This window comes from Lycium ferocissimum, chromosome 5, assembly GCF_029784015.1.
Source record: "Lycium ferocissimum isolate CSIRO_LF1 chromosome 5, AGI_CSIRO_Lferr_CH_V1, whole genome shotgun sequence".
NCBI lineage: Eukaryota > Viridiplantae > Streptophyta > Magnoliopsida > Solanales > Solanaceae > Lycium > Lycium ferocissimum.
In genome coordinates, this window is record NC_081346.1 from 42,432,989 (window position 1) to 42,452,715 (window position 19,727).

The 19,727-nt window shown below is 40.6% G+C and overlaps 1 non-coding gene across 1 annotated transcript; it reads left to right on the top strand.

The window, feature by feature from the left end:
* Positions 1-373: 373 nt before the first annotated feature.
* Positions 374-480, top strand: LOC132058653 (small nucleolar RNA R71). The gene has a single exon (XR_009415374.1). It is a non-coding gene; the product is annotated as a small nucleolar RNA R71 (small nucleolar RNA).
* Positions 481-19,727: the final 19,247 nt, after the last annotated feature.

The window sequence follows — 19,727 nt, forward strand, 5'->3', positions numbered from 1 at the left end:
TAGATAAGTTTCCTCCGAGACTTGATACATTCCGGGAGCATGAGATGGCATTTCTTCAACAACATTCACACTCTTAGCTTCTTTCTCCGCAAGCCTTTTTGACAGCAAATCCACGGTGGTTTGCAATTGAGCAAAAGCATGATCTCGCTCATGATTTTCTTTGGCCACCGCGGCAACAGAGGGACTGCCATATGACAAGATTTCACTATCATTTGAGTGCCAAGCTTGATTGTGGGTGGTGAGCTTATCGAGCAACCGGGTGATGTTAACAAATGACTTGTCCATGAAGCATCCCCCAGCGGCAGTATTGACAGCAATCTGATTCATTGTATCTAACCCCTTGTAGAACTTCTCGGTGAGAATAGCATCCGGAAACCCATGAGTTGGAGATTGAGCTAGATAGTACTTGAAACGCTCCCATGCCGAATATAATTGTTCCCCCGGAAGCTGTTTGAACTCAAAGATCTTATCTCGAAGTTCAGCCTTTTTGCTCGGTGGAAACCACTTCTTCAAAAATGTATTGGCTAACTCGCTCCAGGTGTGAATAGAATTGCTGGGAAGCTTTTCATACCATTCCCTTGCTTGGCCAGCCAAGGAATATTTAAAGACCCGTAACCGAAGTGCATCAGCAGAAACAACACCTTGGGATTGTTGAGCACACACGTGCAGGAAGTTCTTCAAATGTCGGAGTGGACAGTCCTCCGAAGAATTTCGAAAATAACCTTCAAGTTTCAGCAGATGATAGATAGAACTATCAATTTTGAAAGTAGCATTTCCAGTCCTAGGAGGGACCACAACATAAGCATAATCAGATTCATTGATGAATTCCGCAAATATATTCTCATCTTCATCCTCTTCTGGTGCAGGTGGGTTCACTTGGAGCCCACCTTGGTTTCCTTGATTTCGATTATGTCTTCCTGCCATGTTCACCTGGTTCACCAAAATAGCAAACAAGGTGTGATGGAATAGAAAAAGTTTTAAAGAAAAGTACACAACAATCAGTAATTTCAAAATCGTATTCCCCGGCAACGGCGCCAAAATTTGATACGCTCAAATTACACCTATTAGTGGCGTAAAGCGGACGTTGTCAAATATAGTAACCCAAACAAGGTTGGGGTCGAATCCCACAGGGAATATGGAGAGAAAAAGGTACTAATTATTTATGTAACAAAACTTTAATTTTATTCCGAATAGTGTGAAGGAGAGATTTGGTTTGTATTTGCTATTTTGAAGTATTTGGAATTTGTTTGGATTGAAAGAACCAAAGTTGTGTCCCCGCTGTGATTAGATGTTATGCTATGGGTATCAATATGATATATTTCTAATGGGTCGGGGTTTTGTATGCACTTAATCTCTAATGCACTTCCTAATATTTTTCAATAGTTAGAAAGTATTTCTTTTCATGATTTTCCCAAATGTAGAAAAGTTGCAAGTAAGATCGATTAAATATGCCAAGTAGAACTCATCTTATCCCTAAGTGAGTTCATTAAACGAGGGTTAGCGCCCCGAGTCCTTGTTATATTATTTCAACTCACACCCTAGTTCATCTTTCCAAACAAACTAGGGTTTGTGCATAAGCAAGTGTTTGCAACCACTATATATATATATATATATATATATATATATATATATATATATATATATATATATATATATATATATATATATATATATATATATATACAATGTTAGACACCCATTACATAACACCCATCATTTGGGTCCACAACTTTGATTAAAGAAACTACTCACACATAATGGTCTCAAAAGTAGTAAGCAATAAATGAGACATAAAGCTTACAAAGTGTGATAAAGATGATGGAAAATGGAATCTTATTGTCTTCACTAAGCTCCAAAAGTGGAGTAATCAATGCTCACCCACCAATGGAACTTTGTTCACGTGTGCAATAAAAAATGGCTGCCAAAAATAACCTAAAATGTTCTTTAAATAGGCTCCAAAAACGCACAGCAACGACTGACAAAATTGCCCCTGATAGCAAGATCGACGGACCGTCGATCGTTCGATGATCCGTCGATTCCTCCGTCCTTTATTTCTTCGGCGATGTGATCCATTCGATGGTGTCGTCGACCAGTTCGACGCTCCATCGAGTGTTTCGTCTTTCTCTCTTCTTGTTGAAAAATCTTGGTCGACCATACAAATGACGAAGTGTCGATCAGTTCAACGCTTCGTCGATAGCTCCGTCCTTTGTTGTCTTCAACTAAGGCCAACACTGAAAAATCGAGCTTATTAACGCTTCAAAGGAAGGTCCGTCTTACTTGAAAACAACCAAAATTCGACGGACGTCGATTATTCATTTCCCACATTTCTTCTACACTCTCTAAAGGCCAATTTTTCTTTTGTTCTTTGTTTTTGCTTTTGGGCCATCGTCTTCCTAAAACACAACAAAAACATGTTAACAAGAACCAGACTTACTTGAAAACAACCAAAATTCATAGTAATAATGGTGATGAAGAAGTATTATATGAAAAATATGCTAAATGGGTGTGAAGTTGTTGGCCTGAGTTAAACATAAGGATAAATTGTTGAAGGCTAATGTAGTGTGATTACTTGATTATGATATTATGAGCGTATTATGGATGTTATTGTGGTTGTTGGGAGTTGTTTTGTAAAATGGTGGAAGTTGACGAAATAGGGGAAATGCTGCCCAATTTTCCATTAGAGTTTGAGTTTAATAATATCATTAAGGTTTAACCATGGTATGAATTCTTCTAAATGTAGATTATTCGAGCTTCGACGGTGAATGCTAGATAATCAAGAAGTCGAAGAGGTATGTTAGGCTAACCCTTCTTTCAATAAGGCATGGTTCCTTGGCTGTATATATATCCTTTCATGAGCTCTATAATGTCCTTCAAATGATTCTATCTCTAAAGCTATTAAAGCTCATGATTCTCGATACTTTTACGATCCTATTACTTTCCTTATATGATGATTGATCCTCTAAGGATAGATGTAACGAAACGATGATAGTAATGATGTTGACGATGCTTATGGGCTATTAGGTAAACGTGTCCAAGTATGTATGACTACTATGTAACACCGAGCTTATGTGGCCGGGTATGATATCTATTGCCCGCACACCACTGCAGTTGGGTATGGATAACACTGAGCCTTGGTAGGGCCAGGTATGTATAATCACCGAGCCTTGTCATGGCCGGGTATGTGAAACACCAAACCTTCATGGTCTGGTATGCTATGAATATGAATATGAATATGAATATGAATACGGATACGAATACGGATTAGGATATGGATATAGGTACATGTATAGATGTATGTATATGAGCACGCTATAGAAAAGGAAGGTCCCTATGAAAGACAAGTAAGTGATTATGATGATGGCCCTACTATCTCCCGATTCTCCCATCTTATGCTATTTCTTATGCTAATCCTTATGTTGTTTCTTATGCTCTTACTATGATGTTGATTATGCTTTACATACTTAGTACATTATTCGTACTGACGTCCTTTTATTTGTGGACGCCGCGTCATGCCCGCAGGTGACCAGGGAGACATGCTTGATCCATAGCTTTCTTACTCAGGGACTACATAGAGGAGCTCCATTTCACCTGGAGCTACAGCTTTTGGTATTATTCTTTTGTGTACATACATGGGCACGGCGGGGTACTTTCCCGCATATATGATGTCACCTACTCTCCTTAGAGGCTCGTAGACAGTTGTGTATGATTAGATGTCTTTAGCCTTGTCGGCTTATATTTTGTATATTATCTTGATAGCCTCGTCGGCTAGTGTACATAGATATGGGCATTGTGTTGATGATGATATAAATGCATTGTTTCCCAATGAGATTAGCATGAATGATGAATAGCAAGTATGATTAAGCCATGTGGCTCACCTAGATGTAAATGTGAAAGTACGATAAGAGGTGCCCGGGGGGGTTAGCACCGGGTACCCATCATGGCCCTCCGGTTGGGTCATGACAAAAGTGGTATCAGAGTAGTTCTGTCCTAGGGTGTGTCTACGAGCCATGTCCAGTAAAGTCTTATTTATGGGTGTGTTGCGCGCCACACTTATAAACAGGAGGCTGCGGGCATTTTAGGAATGAATGACCTTTTTTCTTTATAAGATCGTGCGATAGAGCCATGATATAAGGATTTCTCTTTCCTTAACTGTGTATTGTGTATTTCAAAGATGCCTGTAAAGAGAAAAGCTACGGCAGCCCAAAAAGGCAACATAGTGGCAGGAAAGCGGGCTGAAAGAGCACCGCCAATGGTTGTAGAGGAAAGTAAGTCCCAGAATGTGGCTCAATCTCAGTCCTCTCATTCAGTGCCTATTCCTGAGGAGCATGAGGGAGCCTCAGCGCCAGCTTCAGCACCTCCAGCTCTCCACCGGATGTTTCAGGCCAGGATGTAAAAGAGGCCATTCATTTACTTACTCAGTTGGTTACCGCCCAGACTCAGCGGCAAGGTACAGGGCAAGGTGATAGGGCTGTTAGTGCAAGGGCCCGTGACTTTATTAGCTTGAACCCTCCGGAATTCTTCGGGTCAAAACCGGAATAGGACCCTCAGAATTTCATTGATGGGATGTTGAGGACACTTCAGTTAATGCATGCTTCAGACGTTGAATCGGTGGAGCTAGCATCCTATAGATTGAGGGATATCGCAGTTCATTGGTATATTGTTTGGGTGGCTTCACGGGGAGTCAATGCACCTCCCCCGGTATGGCAAGAATTTGTGGATGCCTTCCTCCGAAATTACTTGCCTCTAGATGTTTGGCGGGCTAGAGCCGATAAATTCTTGAATCTTAGGCAAGGGAGTATGAGTTCTTTAGAGTATAGTCTCCACTTCAATTCTTTGGCTAGGTATGCTGCGGCCATAGTAGTGGATATGGGTGACCGAGTGCACTGATTTGTGAGAGGCCTAGGGCCACATTTGATGGATAGGTGCTTGACTGCGTCCTTTCAGGACAACATGGATATTTCACGCATTCAAGCCTATGCCCAAAATTTAAAGGAAAGCCAACAACAACAAAGAAGTGACCGTGAGCATGATAGAGGGTATAACAAGAGGGCTAGATCTGCGGGTCCGACGAGTGAGTTTAGGGGCGGGCCGAGATAGCAGTTTTCTAGGCATTCAGGACATGCTATGACTAGTGCGCCTTCACGGTTTACAGGCTAGTGATTTGATAGATCTACTTATTCCGGGCCGAGTCAGAGTTTCAGGGATTCAGGTTCTCAGTTCAGGGGTGATTCGGGTCAGGCAAGGCTACCCGTGCCACGATGTTCCCAGTGTGGGAAGTTACATTGGGGCCAGTGTCGATTAGGTTCAGAGGTTTGCTATGCATGTGGTCGGCCAGGCCATATTATGCACGATTGCCCCTCAGTTGGTGGTAGGGGTAGGACCCAGCCTTCAGGATCGGTAGCCGGGTCTTCATCATCTATACACCCTATGGGGCCAGGTTCACATGTGCCAGTCAGCCATGGTAGAGGCAGAGGGAGAGTTCCCAGTTCTAGCGGTCCTCCACACCGTAGTTATGCTTTGGCTAGACGCCAAGATCTTTAGTCTTCTCCGGATGTTGTCACAGGTATATTATCAGTATTTTTTCATGGTGTCTATGCTTTGATAGATCTGGGCTCCATATTATCGTATGTTACTCCATATATTGCGGGTCGATTTGGGGTCAAACCGGATTCGATCACACCTTTTGAGGTATCTACACCCGTTAGTGAATCGGTAATAGCTAGCCGAGTATATAGAAATTGTGTAGTTGTGATTTGTGACCATCATACTATGGTTGACTTACATGAGTTAAAAATGATGGATTTTGATGTTATCATGGGCATGGATTGGCTGGCTTATTGCTATGCCAATGTTGACTGTAGAATGAAAATGGTTCGCTTCCAGTTTCCGGGAGAATCAGTGTTAGAATGGAAAGGAAATACCGCATCCCCAAAAGGTAGGTTTATTTCCTATCTAAAGGCAAGGAAAATGATCACGGAAGGTTGTATTTACTATCTAGTTCGGGTTCAAGATATAGAAGCTGAACTGCCAACTCTTCAGTCTTTCCCCATGGTGAATGAGTTTCCGGATGTGCTAACGGAAGAGCTTAGGGAAAGGCCTCCTCCATGAGCGGGAGATTGATTTTGCTATAGATGTGCTAAACGGATACAAAGCCCATATCTATCCCTCCTTATAGAATGGCTCCCGAGCGAGAAAGAGAGAGTTGAAGGAGCAATTAAAGGACTTTCTTGAGAAAGGCTTTATTAGCCCTAGTTCATCCCCCTAGGGAGCACCTGTGTTGTTTGTGCGAAATAAAGATGGCTCCTTGCAAAGGTGCATTGACTATCGGCAACTGAATATAGTGATGATCAAGAACAAATATCCTCTTCCGAGGATTGATGACTTATTTGATCAATTACAAGGCGCCAAATGGTTTTCAAAGATAGATTTGAGATGCGGGTATCATCAAGTGAGAGTTAGGGAGAAAGATATCCCTCAAGATAGGCCTTGAGAACAAGATATGGCCATTTTGAGTTCGGGATAATGTCATTTGGGCTAACTAATGCACCAACATTTATGGATTTGATGAACAATGTGTTCTTGCCCTTCCTAGATTTATTTGTGATTGTATTCATCGACGATATCTTGGTGTATTCTAGGTCCGAACTCTAACATGCGGATCATTTGCGTCGTCCTTAGAGTTCTTCAAACGCGAGAGTTATTTGCCAAATTTTCTAAGTGTGAGTTTTGGTTGAACTCGGTGACATTTTTGGGCATATTGTTTCACCTCGATGGTATTCGAGTAGATAGCAAAAAGATTGAGACCGTGAAGACTTGGCCAAAAGCCTCCACAACTCCTACGGAGGTTCGTAGGTTTACGGGCGTTGTTATTATAGGAGATTTTTACCAAAGGTTTTCTTCTATTTCGCACCACTCACAAAGTCGACCTAGAAATCAGCAAAGTTTCAATGGACAGATGCTTGTGAACGTAGTTTCCAAGAGCTAAAGGATAGATTAACTTCTACCCAGTCCTGACACTTCTAGAGAGATTGGAAGGTTATGTTGTTTATTGCTACGCTTCAAGCGTTGGGCTAGGCTGTGTGTTGATGCAACATGGTAAGGTGATTGCGTGTGCTTCAAGACAGTTACGGAAACATGAGAAGAATTATCCAACCCATGATCTTGAATTGGCGTTGATTCATGCATTGAAGATGTGGAGACATTATTTATATGGTGTCCACGTTGATATTTATACGTAGATCATAAATCCATAGATATCTTGACGAGAAAGAATTGAATTTACGGCAACGGCGATGGTTGGAATTGTTGAAAGACTATGATGTTGACATCCTGTATCATCCTGGAAGGGCAAATGTTGTGGCTGATGCTCTTAGCCGTAGATCTATGGGAAGTTTATGTGATGTTCAGCCAGAGAAGAGGGAGCTAGCCCGTGAGCTCCAGCGATTAGCTAGCCTAGGAGTTCGGGTAGTGGACTCAGGCAACATGGGAGCTACCATTCAGAATTCAGCGGTCTCGTCGCTAGTAGTGGAAGTGAAAGAGCGACAATACGAAGATCCCATGCTAATTCATCAAGAAATGCCTCTTTGGCTTCCCCACTTAAAACTTATCATTCGAGAATCTTACGGGAGATGGAGTTCTCGATGTCAAAGCGTTGGGTTAATGTGTTCCGATGAAACGGGATTACGCCACCAAAAAGTTAAGAAGCTCATTGTTCCGAAATATCAAGTCTCACCCGGGGCAACGAAAATGTATCATGATCTTAAATCTATATATTGTTGGAATGGGATGAAGAAGGATATATCGAATTTGTAGCTCAATGTACCCATACCACAACAAGTGAAAATCGAGCACCAACCACTTAGCCTTTGGCGAATGATAAAAATTCCAACTTGGAAGTGGGAAGTAATTAACATGGACTTCATTCACCTACGATGCTTGTTCTCGACGTAAGTATGATTCTATAATTGTGGATACTCGCGAATCCTCATTTCTTATTGAAACTACATATGTGGTAGAAGATTATGTAAGCTTTATGTTAAAGAGATAGTGCGACTTCACATGATGTTCCGGTATCTATTATGAACTCATACATGTAATTTTTGGAAATCTTTCCAAGAAGGTTTAGGGTCTTAGGTGAGTCTTAGCACAGCTTTTCACCTACAGACTGATGGACAAGCTGAACGTACCATTCGGAATTCTCGAGGATACATTTACGGTTTTTTAACTTAAGTTTTACTGGGATGATCAATTACCGCTCATTGAATTTGCTTACAACAATAGTTTTGTGTCATGACGGTTTTGTGAGTTAGGGTTAAGTAAAACCACTTTGGAATATAAGGAGCAAGCATTATTAAGTATATTTAATGAGTGAAGGATGTATATAAGGTATACCGGAAGGTTTTATAAGGAAATGAGTGGAAGAAATGAAGTAGTACGACTTTGGAGAAAGGATGGGTAATGTTTTGTGTGAAAATTTTGGTCCAACTTGGGGGACGAATATCTCTTAGCATATGAAGTGTTTTGAAGTGAAACAAAAGCCTAAAATGAAGTTCGTCGAGTCTAGTTTCCAACGCAACAAACCTCTCATCGATAGGACATCGGAGTAGAGAATTATGGACGTTACAAGTTCAGCTGACAGAGCAGAAACGCGTGCTGCTACAGCTACTTGCTACGACATTGCTACGGTGGTGACCCCCGAATTTGACCCTATATAAAGGGTAAAAACCCCTTTTTTTCACCAGATTTTCTTCCAAAAATTCCAGAAAATTGAAGAGAGAGAGAGAGAGAGAGAATCACAAAGTAAGCAATTTTCAAGCGACGGAGTATTAATCGAAGCTCGGATAAACGCATGGATGTGATTCTAGTATGGTTTTGCGGTGGATTCAAGGTGGATATTGAAGATATGCTGTTTTAACAAGAATAAGGTATGAATCTTTCTATTATTAATGTTAATTTTGGTTTATTTACGGAGATAAAGTCGTTAAATAATTGTATAGCGAGTTGGTTGGTTGTGGAAATTGGAAAACATCGTGTGGGATGTTTTATGGTACATATTGGTGTTGGGAATGATGTTATTGATGTTGGTATTGTTGTTGTTGTTGTTGTTGGTTGTTGGATTGTGATTTCGGGCTAGGCATATAAACAGGGGAGATCTTTGCCGAAATTTCGAGATTCTAGAAAGATTTATTTGAAGGCTTAAGACAAGCGTATGAAGATGAGTCTAACAATAGTATAAATTTTCTTTAATATAGATTTACGAGCTTGGGAGGATAAAGCGTTGAATAGTTAAAGTTAAGGCGACCAAAAAGGTATGTTAAGGCTCGTCCCTTTCTTTCAAAGGCATGATTCCTATGTTATGATTTCATAAATGTTTCCATATCTTCCTTGTTATCAAAAGTTAAAAGTCTATGATTCCAAGGCATGATTCCTTTCCCGATAACCCGTAAATGTTTTCCAAAATGTCCGTATTTTTCCAAAACAAAGGTTTATGATTTTGTAAGCTTTTATGACTACAACGACGGACATGTTTTTGTAATGACAACGATGATGTCAAAGATGAGAATATGTCTATGATGATTATGATGAGAATGGTTTCATGTTTGAAAGTCTCAAGTTGTGGATTCAATATGAATATGAGAATATTGAGCTATTTCTTGATCCTCAATTTTATTCCTTGATAATGACTCTATTTTCTAAAGACTTCAAAGTATATGAATTGACGCCTTATGAGATTTATGACCTTATTCTATGTTTTCTCTTGATGTTATTCTTCATTGATAGTCTCACCTTATAATAATTGTTCCTTCAAGGTGAGACAAAGCGACGATGATTATTCCATAATATAATCGGAGGTTACCGACCTTACGTCACTCCGATAGAGACATAACTTTCCTTGGGCTCTCCTGCATGCTGCTTATATGATATATATATATATATATATATATATATATATATATATGGGGAATATGGGAAAAAGGGCGAGGCGCTATATATACGCACGGCCACCGATCGGTTGGTATAATATGACATGATATCATCGGGATGCCGGACGCGGGACATATGTGGTTAAATGGATCGGAGCCGACGCCTCGGCAATATGATATGTTCTATTTTCTATATATATGAACAAAAATGTTTTTCAAAGAAAGCTAAGCATGCATGGCATCCGCCCTAAGAGGCACTCATATGTACAGGTTACTCTTTTATCTTACGATATGCTCTATATTTCCATTCTGTTATTATTCATACTTTACATCCCTTACTATGTTACTATTCATACCTTACATACTCGGTACATTACTCGTACTGACGTCCCTTCTTGTGGACGCTGCGTTCATGCCCGCAGGATCAGGTAGCCAGTCGGACGATCCATCGCAGTAGGACCTCCCCTCAGCAGCAGTCAGTACGCTCCATTGATCCGGAGCTACAGCCCTTTTGGTATGCTATTCGGTTACGTACATATATGGGTACGGCAGGGCCTTGTCCTGTCATTTCTACAGTTTGTACTCCATAGAGGTCTGTAGACAGTGATATGTAGTCGTGATGTTATGCAGCCTCGTCGGCGTTTATTTTGTTGTACAGTATATATGTGGCGGCCAAATCGGCTCGCGCTGTTACTCTCAGTGTTTATGTTTATATGTATGTGTTGGCCGTGAGTTCCGGTACGGTGTCTTTTATGTTGATTGTTCGGGAGACAGTATAGCTCAGTTACAGATTGTGTATGGGCCCAGGATAGTCAGTGAGAAGTAAATGCAAGCATAGGAGTGCTTGGCCAGTAGTGGTCGGGCACTTGTTACGGCCCATCGGTTTGGGTCGTGACAAAAGTGGTATCAGAGAAGTTCGTCCTAGGGATTGTCTACAGACCGTGTCCGGTAGAGTCCTGTTTATGGGTGTGAAGCCGGCCACACTTATAAACGGGAGGCTGCGGGGCATTTAGGAATCATTGACCTTTCTTTCTATCTTAGATCGTGCGATAGAGCCAGAGTCTAGGAAAGATCGCTTCTGATCCTTTTTCCTGTAGGTAAGTGCAGACTGACGAAAGATGAAGAGATCAGCCTCGGATAGTGGGGGTGCTAAGAAGGCCCCGAGAGTAGATCCAGGACCCCAGGCTCCAGGACCGAGCAGGAGGAGCCTCAGTTATTCTATTGAGACTGATCCTTCGGAGGACCCAGCGACGATTCCTCCAGAGTTTTTGACTCCCAGGGAGGAGGACCCCCCAGAGGACAGTTATGACACAGATCCGTCTGAGTATTCGTCTGGGACACCGGAGGAGGAGATTCCCAAGGCCGTACCAGCTGCTTCTATGGCAGAGCACTACGTCAGACCAGCCTCCCCGGTGAGTGTTACGGATTACTCTAGCCCTTTATCCCGGCCGTCGGTAAACGGGAGTTGCCCCGGTTATTTATATCCCTCGGACTCGGATGAGAGAGATGATGAAGGCCGGACGAGCGGATGGTGGGTAGACGATGACGAGTACACTTCACCTTATAGTCCACCAGATCAGACTAGAGACCGATCGGCTACAGGTATATGAGTCCTTATTGGAATTTTCTATGTATGTGCATTTTTTGTAGATTATTATTTAATAGTGGCGAGCGAAAACCCAAAGAGGCCGATAACCGAGTATTTATAAGTAACGGCGACCAAGGTGTGTTCGCTACCATTGGGAATCTGGAAATCTAGGACGGAAAGTAGTCATACATATAGATGAAAGGTGAATATTGAGAATTAAAAAGGCCAAAATAGTAATTGTGTAGTCGGAAGAGTAAGAGACCCTTTCTAATTCGGAGGGAGATGCGTTACGAGAACGTTTTGGAATCTGTCAAGACTTCAACTTGCTTTAGATTATGTGGTGAAGGTCATGCGGTGAGGTGGATACGATTATACCAAGCATTAACGCACCGGATTTCATCGAGTTTCGAGGTTAAGCGTCTTTGGGGTGAGAGAAATACTAGGATGGGTGACCCCTAGGAAGTGTACAAAAAGTCCTATAAATTTAGATATAAGAGGCAAATGAGAAGCTAGAGCAGCCTAAGGGAGATTGGAGTATGCGGAGTGGTTGGACACCTTAAGAGGTCGCGTAGGACGAGGCGGACTAGACCGGTGAAGAGAAAGAAGGTGCATCACAGCTCTAGAATTAGGGTGAGTTTGAATAGCGTTTGGAAATATTTTGTAAGCGAGATGGTAGTAATTATATATATACGTATGCATATGATATCCCATACGTGGCTATATCAGCGGGTATGTGTATCCCGGCAACCAACGTTGCGGTATATGGAAGGCATTAATCGAACAGGGTAACGAAGTTCAAGTGACAAAAAAAAATAATGGTACAAATGTTACAAGGTAAGCTGATGCTATTTTCACTACGAGGTTAGGCTTGGAGAGTTTTAATGTAATGACATCCGGAAAGGAAAGAAAGTGAGTAGATGGAAGGTAAGGAGATCAAAATGTCGAAAAAAGTGAAAAGTAAGAAACATGAGTGAGTGAAGCCTCCAAGAGGGACGACGGGCAAGCACGGGACTATTTGGGTAAAAAAAAAAAATTTGAAGGTAGGCATGTGAATTGGATAAAGTGTGGCAGTATGGAACAAAAGAGGAATGTGTGGGGTCAGAGAATAGGCTTCGATAAGTGGGGCTAAAAGGATAGTGACCACGACGAGGAATGTGAAGTAAGAGAAAGAATGGTTAGGCCTTGCGACGATGTTAAGAGATTTCCAGCCCTTGAAAGGTATATAAAGGGATAAGTGTGTGGTCAAATTAACACGGTTGCCTCGGACATGGAGAAGCTTTCCAAAAAGATGACTTAAGAATAGAACGGATTTGCGCGTTTAAAGGAATATTTCACGAACTTCGAGCCGATACTACAAATAACAAGAGAAGAAAGGTGCTCGAGGAGGAAGAAACCCAAGGAAGGTTAAGGATGAAAGTAGGAAAGGTATACTAATGGGTTGGTCGAAGGAAGAGGAGAGCATTTAGGAGTAAAAAGCTGGAAATCTTTAACCATGGGAGTAAGAAGGATACTTTAACGAGTTGGCGGTAGGAAACCGATTACTCATCGAGGAAAGAACGAGGATGATGAGTCGACACAATTGATTAGAAAATTAATGACATGGAATAAGAATTCATGTGAAGACCGAGAGATTCGATCATAGAGGAAATGGAATGAAATGTAAGGAACGTGCATGGAAGACCACCCGGCCGTAGCATTAGAAAGATAGATAAAGGTTCGATGAACGAGGATAGAGAGAGTGTAAACTGTAAGAATTATGTGCTAAGAGCAAAAGTAGCAGGACACTCGAAAAACTTGTATGCACAGCTGCAACACAAACGCGTAGTTAAGAAGGATTATGAGTAAGTGAGCTAAGCGGGCGAAAGGACTAGTAGTGGATGGAAGGGTATGGAAATGTTGAAAAAAAAAAAAATGATGATATAGACATAAATGGAAGAAGAACTCAGGGAAAGAAGTTTTAGATATGTTATAAGCAAAGTCGGGAAGAAAAACGAGGAGTAAGGTATAATCGAAGACTTCATAAAGGACGTGGTGAATCTCGATGTCCCCATTAACTTGCGGGTCCGAAAATCATTAGTCATAAAAGATAGAGGTGTGAAAAGATGGAAAAGAAGGCATCGGAATTGGATCTAACCCTTATAAGTATTCCGATTGGATACAAGACTGTAACTAGCAAGAAGATAGACAAGTCAGACCATACGATGACGGAACCCCGGCCCTAAGAAGATCGTGAAGGGCGGCAGATAATTATCGAAGACGACGGTTACTCGAAGGCTATGGGCGTATAAGGACCTCCTTAATAAGGGGGAAGAACATACTAGACTTGAAAGGAACTATGACGTTTCAAGCTCTAGAAAAGGAGATTTATTAGCTCGGGGCCAGAGTTCGAGGCGTATTGGCATATCGGGAAGGTAACGGAAAGAAGTAGAAACGAATTGACAATAAGTGTACCATGAGGCAGACATAGGGAGAAAGTATGGAAGATAACTCAAGAGAGCACTTTACGCCAAGATGAACTACGATATTTTTAGACCATGATTTGAATCCCTCGTATCGGGCAAAAATTGCGCCGTACCTAAGTATGCAGTGACATGCCCTAAAGGGTAATGAAAAGAGCAAGAAAGGTCTCTAAGCTAAATTTACAAAGGGTGTTAGAGAGGATGACGAACCCAAAAGACACTTGAGATGACAATGACATTTTTAATAAAAGGAACAACGATTGGTAGTTTGGAAATTTTTGAAGGAAAGAAAAGAACGCTGCTCCTATGAATGGAAATAAAAGAGTTCACTGGATATTAGAAAACATTTCATGGATCACTAATTATACTGAACATGAGAGCATCTACTATGAAATTATATGAACTGTCAACGTGAAGCTATGCCTAACTACAAATTGCGAGAGGGTCACACCGGAAAACCAACAAGGAATAACGACTGACGAAACGATCGCCGATACAAGGAAATCGAAGATAAGTATACTTGCGTTGCAAGAGAGTCATAATAGAAGAATTGCCGTAGTCCTATGCTTCTGGGATTGTATTGATAGATGTGAGGGAAGGAAGTAAAGAAAAAGTTGTAGCAGGAGCTCAAAGATGTTGCGAGCTATGAAATTAGTTGAACTCGGATTATAAGTTTGCCATAAGTGTAACTGGACTGCGAAGGATAATAAATGGCGAAGAAACATTACGTATATACGTATTTCGGATAATGATATAACTGGCCTTAGAAAGGAACATAACCATTAGGTTCACTAGCGACAGTTATGCTGGGTAAACATTTGGAATGTAAGGGTAAAAGAGATGGCGACAAGGATGTAAGGATTAGAGAGCCTGACTAATGGACTACAAAAAAAAATCGGTACAGTGTATATCTAAGATCAACGGGTACAAAAAGGATAGCCCGAGATGGCACCGAAGGAGTAAACGCAAAGAGGGCGCCGTAGAGAGAGAAAGGTAGCTGCCCACTAACAAGGAAACAAGGAGCGAAAAAAAAAAGAGTACTTATAGGACGATGAATAGTTATGGCACGGCAAGTCAAGACTACCATAATGGAGAAAGAACAAGAGCGAGATGCTAGTTAATTTCCGATCATGTACATGAGGACAAAGAAGTGAAAGAAGATGACCGAAGGCAATAAAAGAGTTAAGAAAGAATGAGAAGAGATCGATCCAAGTTATAGTTTAAGCAAATGGTAATCGGACCCTAAAGGAAAAATAATTGTTCTAACGAATCAAAGATGGTGTCGTGGGTTGGCAATACTGCAACATTCGAGGACGAATGTTTTTAAGGGGGGAAGGATGTTACACCCCGTATCTTCGAAGAGCACTTATCAAATTTGAAACATAAGTACGTTGAGTTAGGGTTAAGTAAAACCACTTTGGAATATAAGGAGCAAGCATTATTAAGTATATTTAATGAGTGAAGGATGTATATAAGGTATACCGGAAGGTTTTATAAGGAAATGAGTGGAAGAAATGAAGTAGTACGACTTTGGAGAAAGGATGGGTAATGTTTTGTGTGAAAATTTTGGTCCAACTTGGGGGACGAATATCTCTTAGCATATGAAGTGTTTTAAAGTGAAACAAAAGCCTAAAATGAAGTTCGTCGAGTCTAGTTTCAACGCAATAAACCGCTCATCGATAGGACATCGGAGTAGAGAATTATGGACGTTACAAGTTCAGCTGACAGAGCAGAAACGCGTGCTACAGTACTGCTACAGTAAAATGCTACAGTGACCCGACCCGAATTTGACCCTATATAAAGGGTAAAAACCCTTTTTTTTCACCAGATTTGCCCAGAAATTTCCAGAAAAGAGAGAGAGAGAGAGAGAGAGAGGGAATCACAAAGTAAGCAATTTTCAAGCGACGGAGTATTAATCGAAGCTCGGATAAACGCATGGATGTGATTCTAGTATGGTTTTGCGGTGGATTCAAGGTGGATATTGAAGATATGCTGTTTTAACAAGGAAAAAGGTATGAATCTCCTATTATTAATGTTAATTTTGGTTTATTTACGGAGATAAAGTCGTTAAATAATTGTATAAGTTGGTTGGTTGTGGAAATTGGAAAACATCGTGTGGGATGTTTTATGGTACATATTGGTATTGGAAATGATGTTATTGATGTTGGTATTGTTGTTGTTGTTGTTGGTTGTTATTGTGATTTCGGGCTAGGCATATAAACGGGGGAGATCTTTGCCGAAATTTCGGTAAGATTATAAAAGAGTTAAGTTTGAAGGCTTAAGACAAGCGTATAAGATGAGTCTAACAATAGTATGAATTTTCTTGAATATGTAGATTTACGAGCTCGGGAGGACAAGCGTTGAATAGTTAAAGTTAAGGCGACCAAAAAGGTATGTTAAGGCTCGTCCCTTTCTTTCAAAGGCATGATTCCTATGTTATGACTTCATAAATGTTTCCATATCTTCCTTGTTTTCAAAAGTTAAAAGTCTATGATTCCAAGGCATGATTCCTTTCCCGATAACCCGTAAATGTTTTCCAAAATGTCCGTATTTTTCCAAAACAAAGGTTTATGATTTTGTAAGCTTTTATGACTACAACGACGGACATGTTTTTGTAATGACAATGATGATGTCAAAGATGAGAATATGTCTATGATGATTATGATGAGAACGATTTCATGTTTAAAGGTTCAAGTTATGGATTTCAATATGAATATGAGAATATTGAGCTATTTCTTGATCCTCAATTTTATTCCTTGATAATGACTATTTTCTAAAGACTTCAAAGTATATGAATTGACGCCTTATGAGATTTATGACCTTATTCTATGTTTTCTCTTGATGTTATTCTTCATTGATAGTCTCACCTTATAATAATTGTTCCTTCAAGGTGAGACAAAGCGACGATGATTATTCCATAATATAATCGGAGGTTACCGACCTTACGTCACTCCGATAGAGTTATAGCTTTTCTTGGGCTCTCATATATATATATATATATATATATATATATATATATATATATATATATATATATATATATATATATATATATATATATGGGGAATATGGGAAAAAGGGCGAGGCGTTATAGACGCATGGCCACCGATCGGTTGGTATAATATGACATGATATCATCGGACGCGGGATGCCGGACGCGGGACATATGTGGTTAAATGGATCGGAGCCGACGCCTCGGCAACATGATATGTTCTATTTTATGTATATATGAACAAGAAATGTTTTTCAAAGAAAGTTAAGCATGCATGGCATCCGCCCTAAGAGGCACTCATATGTACAGGTTACTCTTTTATCTTACGATATGCTCTATATTTCCATTCTGTTATTATTCATACTTTACATCCCTTACTATGTTATTATTCATGCCTTACATACTCGGTACATTACTCGTACTGACGTCCCTTCTTGTGGACGCTGCGTTCATGCCCGCAGGATCAGGTAGCCAGTCGGACGATCCATCGCAGTAGGACCTCCCCTCAGCAGCAGTCAGTACGCTCCATTGATCCGGAGCTACAACCCTTTTGGTATGCTATTCGGTTATGTACATATATGGGTACGGCAGGGCCTTGTCCTGTCATTTCTACAGTTTGTACTCCATAGAGGTCTGTAGACAGTGATATGTAGTCGTGATGTTATGCAGCCTCGTCGGCGTTTATTTTGTTGTACAGTATATATGTGTAGCGGCCAAATCGGCTTGCGCTGTTACTCTCAGTGTTTATGTTTATATGTATGTGTTGGCCGTGAGTTTCGGTGCACGGTGTCTTTATGTTGATTGTTCGGGAGTATAGCTCGATTATAGATTGTGTATGGGCCCGGGAGTACGAAAGCTTAGGACTAAAGAGGTAGCTTCGGTTAAGGTTTTATGGAAGAATAATAATAGAGAGGAAATGACTTGGGAAGCCGAAGAGAACATGAAATTCCGGTATCGACATTTATTTTCACCTTCAGAGGAGACTCAGGCAGAGACACCATTATCCTCAGTTGGAGTCAGTCCACACCCACCTGGTCGTTGTTACCATTGTTTCCGATGTTGACATTGATTTGATTGTTACCAGTGTTTGCCATACCTGAAATGGGTGTCCTAAAAGAAATTTAGACGAATTACTAAAAGTGAGCGGGTCACAATGATACCACAATTGTCCAGGCCTCAGGGTGCGCGCCAAATTGTTTACCCATAAAATTGTACATTTGGATTTGTATATGTGGTTATGGACACGCGAATTATGACCAAAATGACAGATTAACAAGAAGAACAAATTAATTCTAAGAAAAGTAATAATATTCAAAGCAATGTAGCCTGGGTTCCAATGAAGCCATGAGCTTTGATATATGTCTCCGAGCTAGAACCTAGACTGAACTTGAAAACTTGAAGATATATATATTGGAGTAGGGATGGCAACAGGGCTGGGCGGGTGGGGACGGGGGGTTTAAGCGGTTCGGGTGATTTTAAGCTTATATGGTTGCGGGGCGGGTTCAATTTAAAAAAACAAATTAAAGTGGTTACATTGCGGGTTTAGCGAATCATGTGTCATAAACTGTATTCTATACACTAAGGGCTCGTTTGGTTAGAAAACAAGTTGTCCCGGGATAACTAATCCCGGGATTAGTTATTCCGAGTTTTTATTCCAACCAAACGTGGGATAAGGCGGCACTAAATTTTTATCCCAGGACTATTTTTGCTTATCCATCATACCAAACGAGCCCTAAAAGACAACTCAAGAATAGCTCAACTTGAATGTATCGCCTTAATCACTTATCCACTCAAACACTTCGCAATTCTAATATCCTATGTTTTAAGAATATATTTTTAATCAAAATAAGTAGCTAAGTTGAGGAGCTTTGCAATTGAACCAGCAAACTTATCTTCAAGCAACAGTGCATATAAATTGAGTATAGGATCATAAATTGCAGGCTTCAGAAATTTCAGAGTCTGAAGCCTGCAATTTTCGCTAATTAAATATAGGATCATAAATTTCGGAGGCCAAATTAAAATCATCCCAGTGAAACAAAAATATAGCAACAGTGCATATAAATGTGTCTCCCCTAATATGTATCTATATTCATTTGTACAGGGAGTTTCAGCTATTGAGTCAAAGCAAATAAGGAATATTAAAGAAGACAAAAAAGTGAATATATTAATTAGTAATTACTGTCAAAGGCTGAATTTAGAAAGAAATTATCTCAAGCTGAAAATAATGAAAGTAGTGGACATTGAATTAATGACCTCTCAAATCGGAAGAAGATTTACCGTCGAGTTAATACTCTTAAAAGTAACTTTTTTTTTTTTTAAACTATGTGGTGCGGTGCGGGGCGAGTTTATGTGGGTTGAGGTAGGGCAGGTTGAAAACATGGAACTTTGTTATGCGAGGCGGGGCGGGGCGGAGCGGGTTGAGATCTTCACGGTTTGAGGTTGAACCCACACCACCCTGCCCCACTGCCATCCCTAGATTGGAGATCACAAAGAAATGGTAAGTATTTTTTTTTGCTTATCGAATTCACAATGTCTTACAATGAAAATGAAGCTCTCTATTTATAGATAAGCTAGGGTATACATGATCCACGAATCATGCCCTATTAATTTCTAATATGAACGTTGACAATAAAGAGTAATAAAGAGTGACAAATGTTGGAGGAAGACCTGGGATCTTCCCTAACGGCTGACTGCATGCGCTTGACCAGTGGGCTGACATGTGTCCCCGGATTCTTTGTAGTCTTTTCCTCCGGAAACGGTGAGCT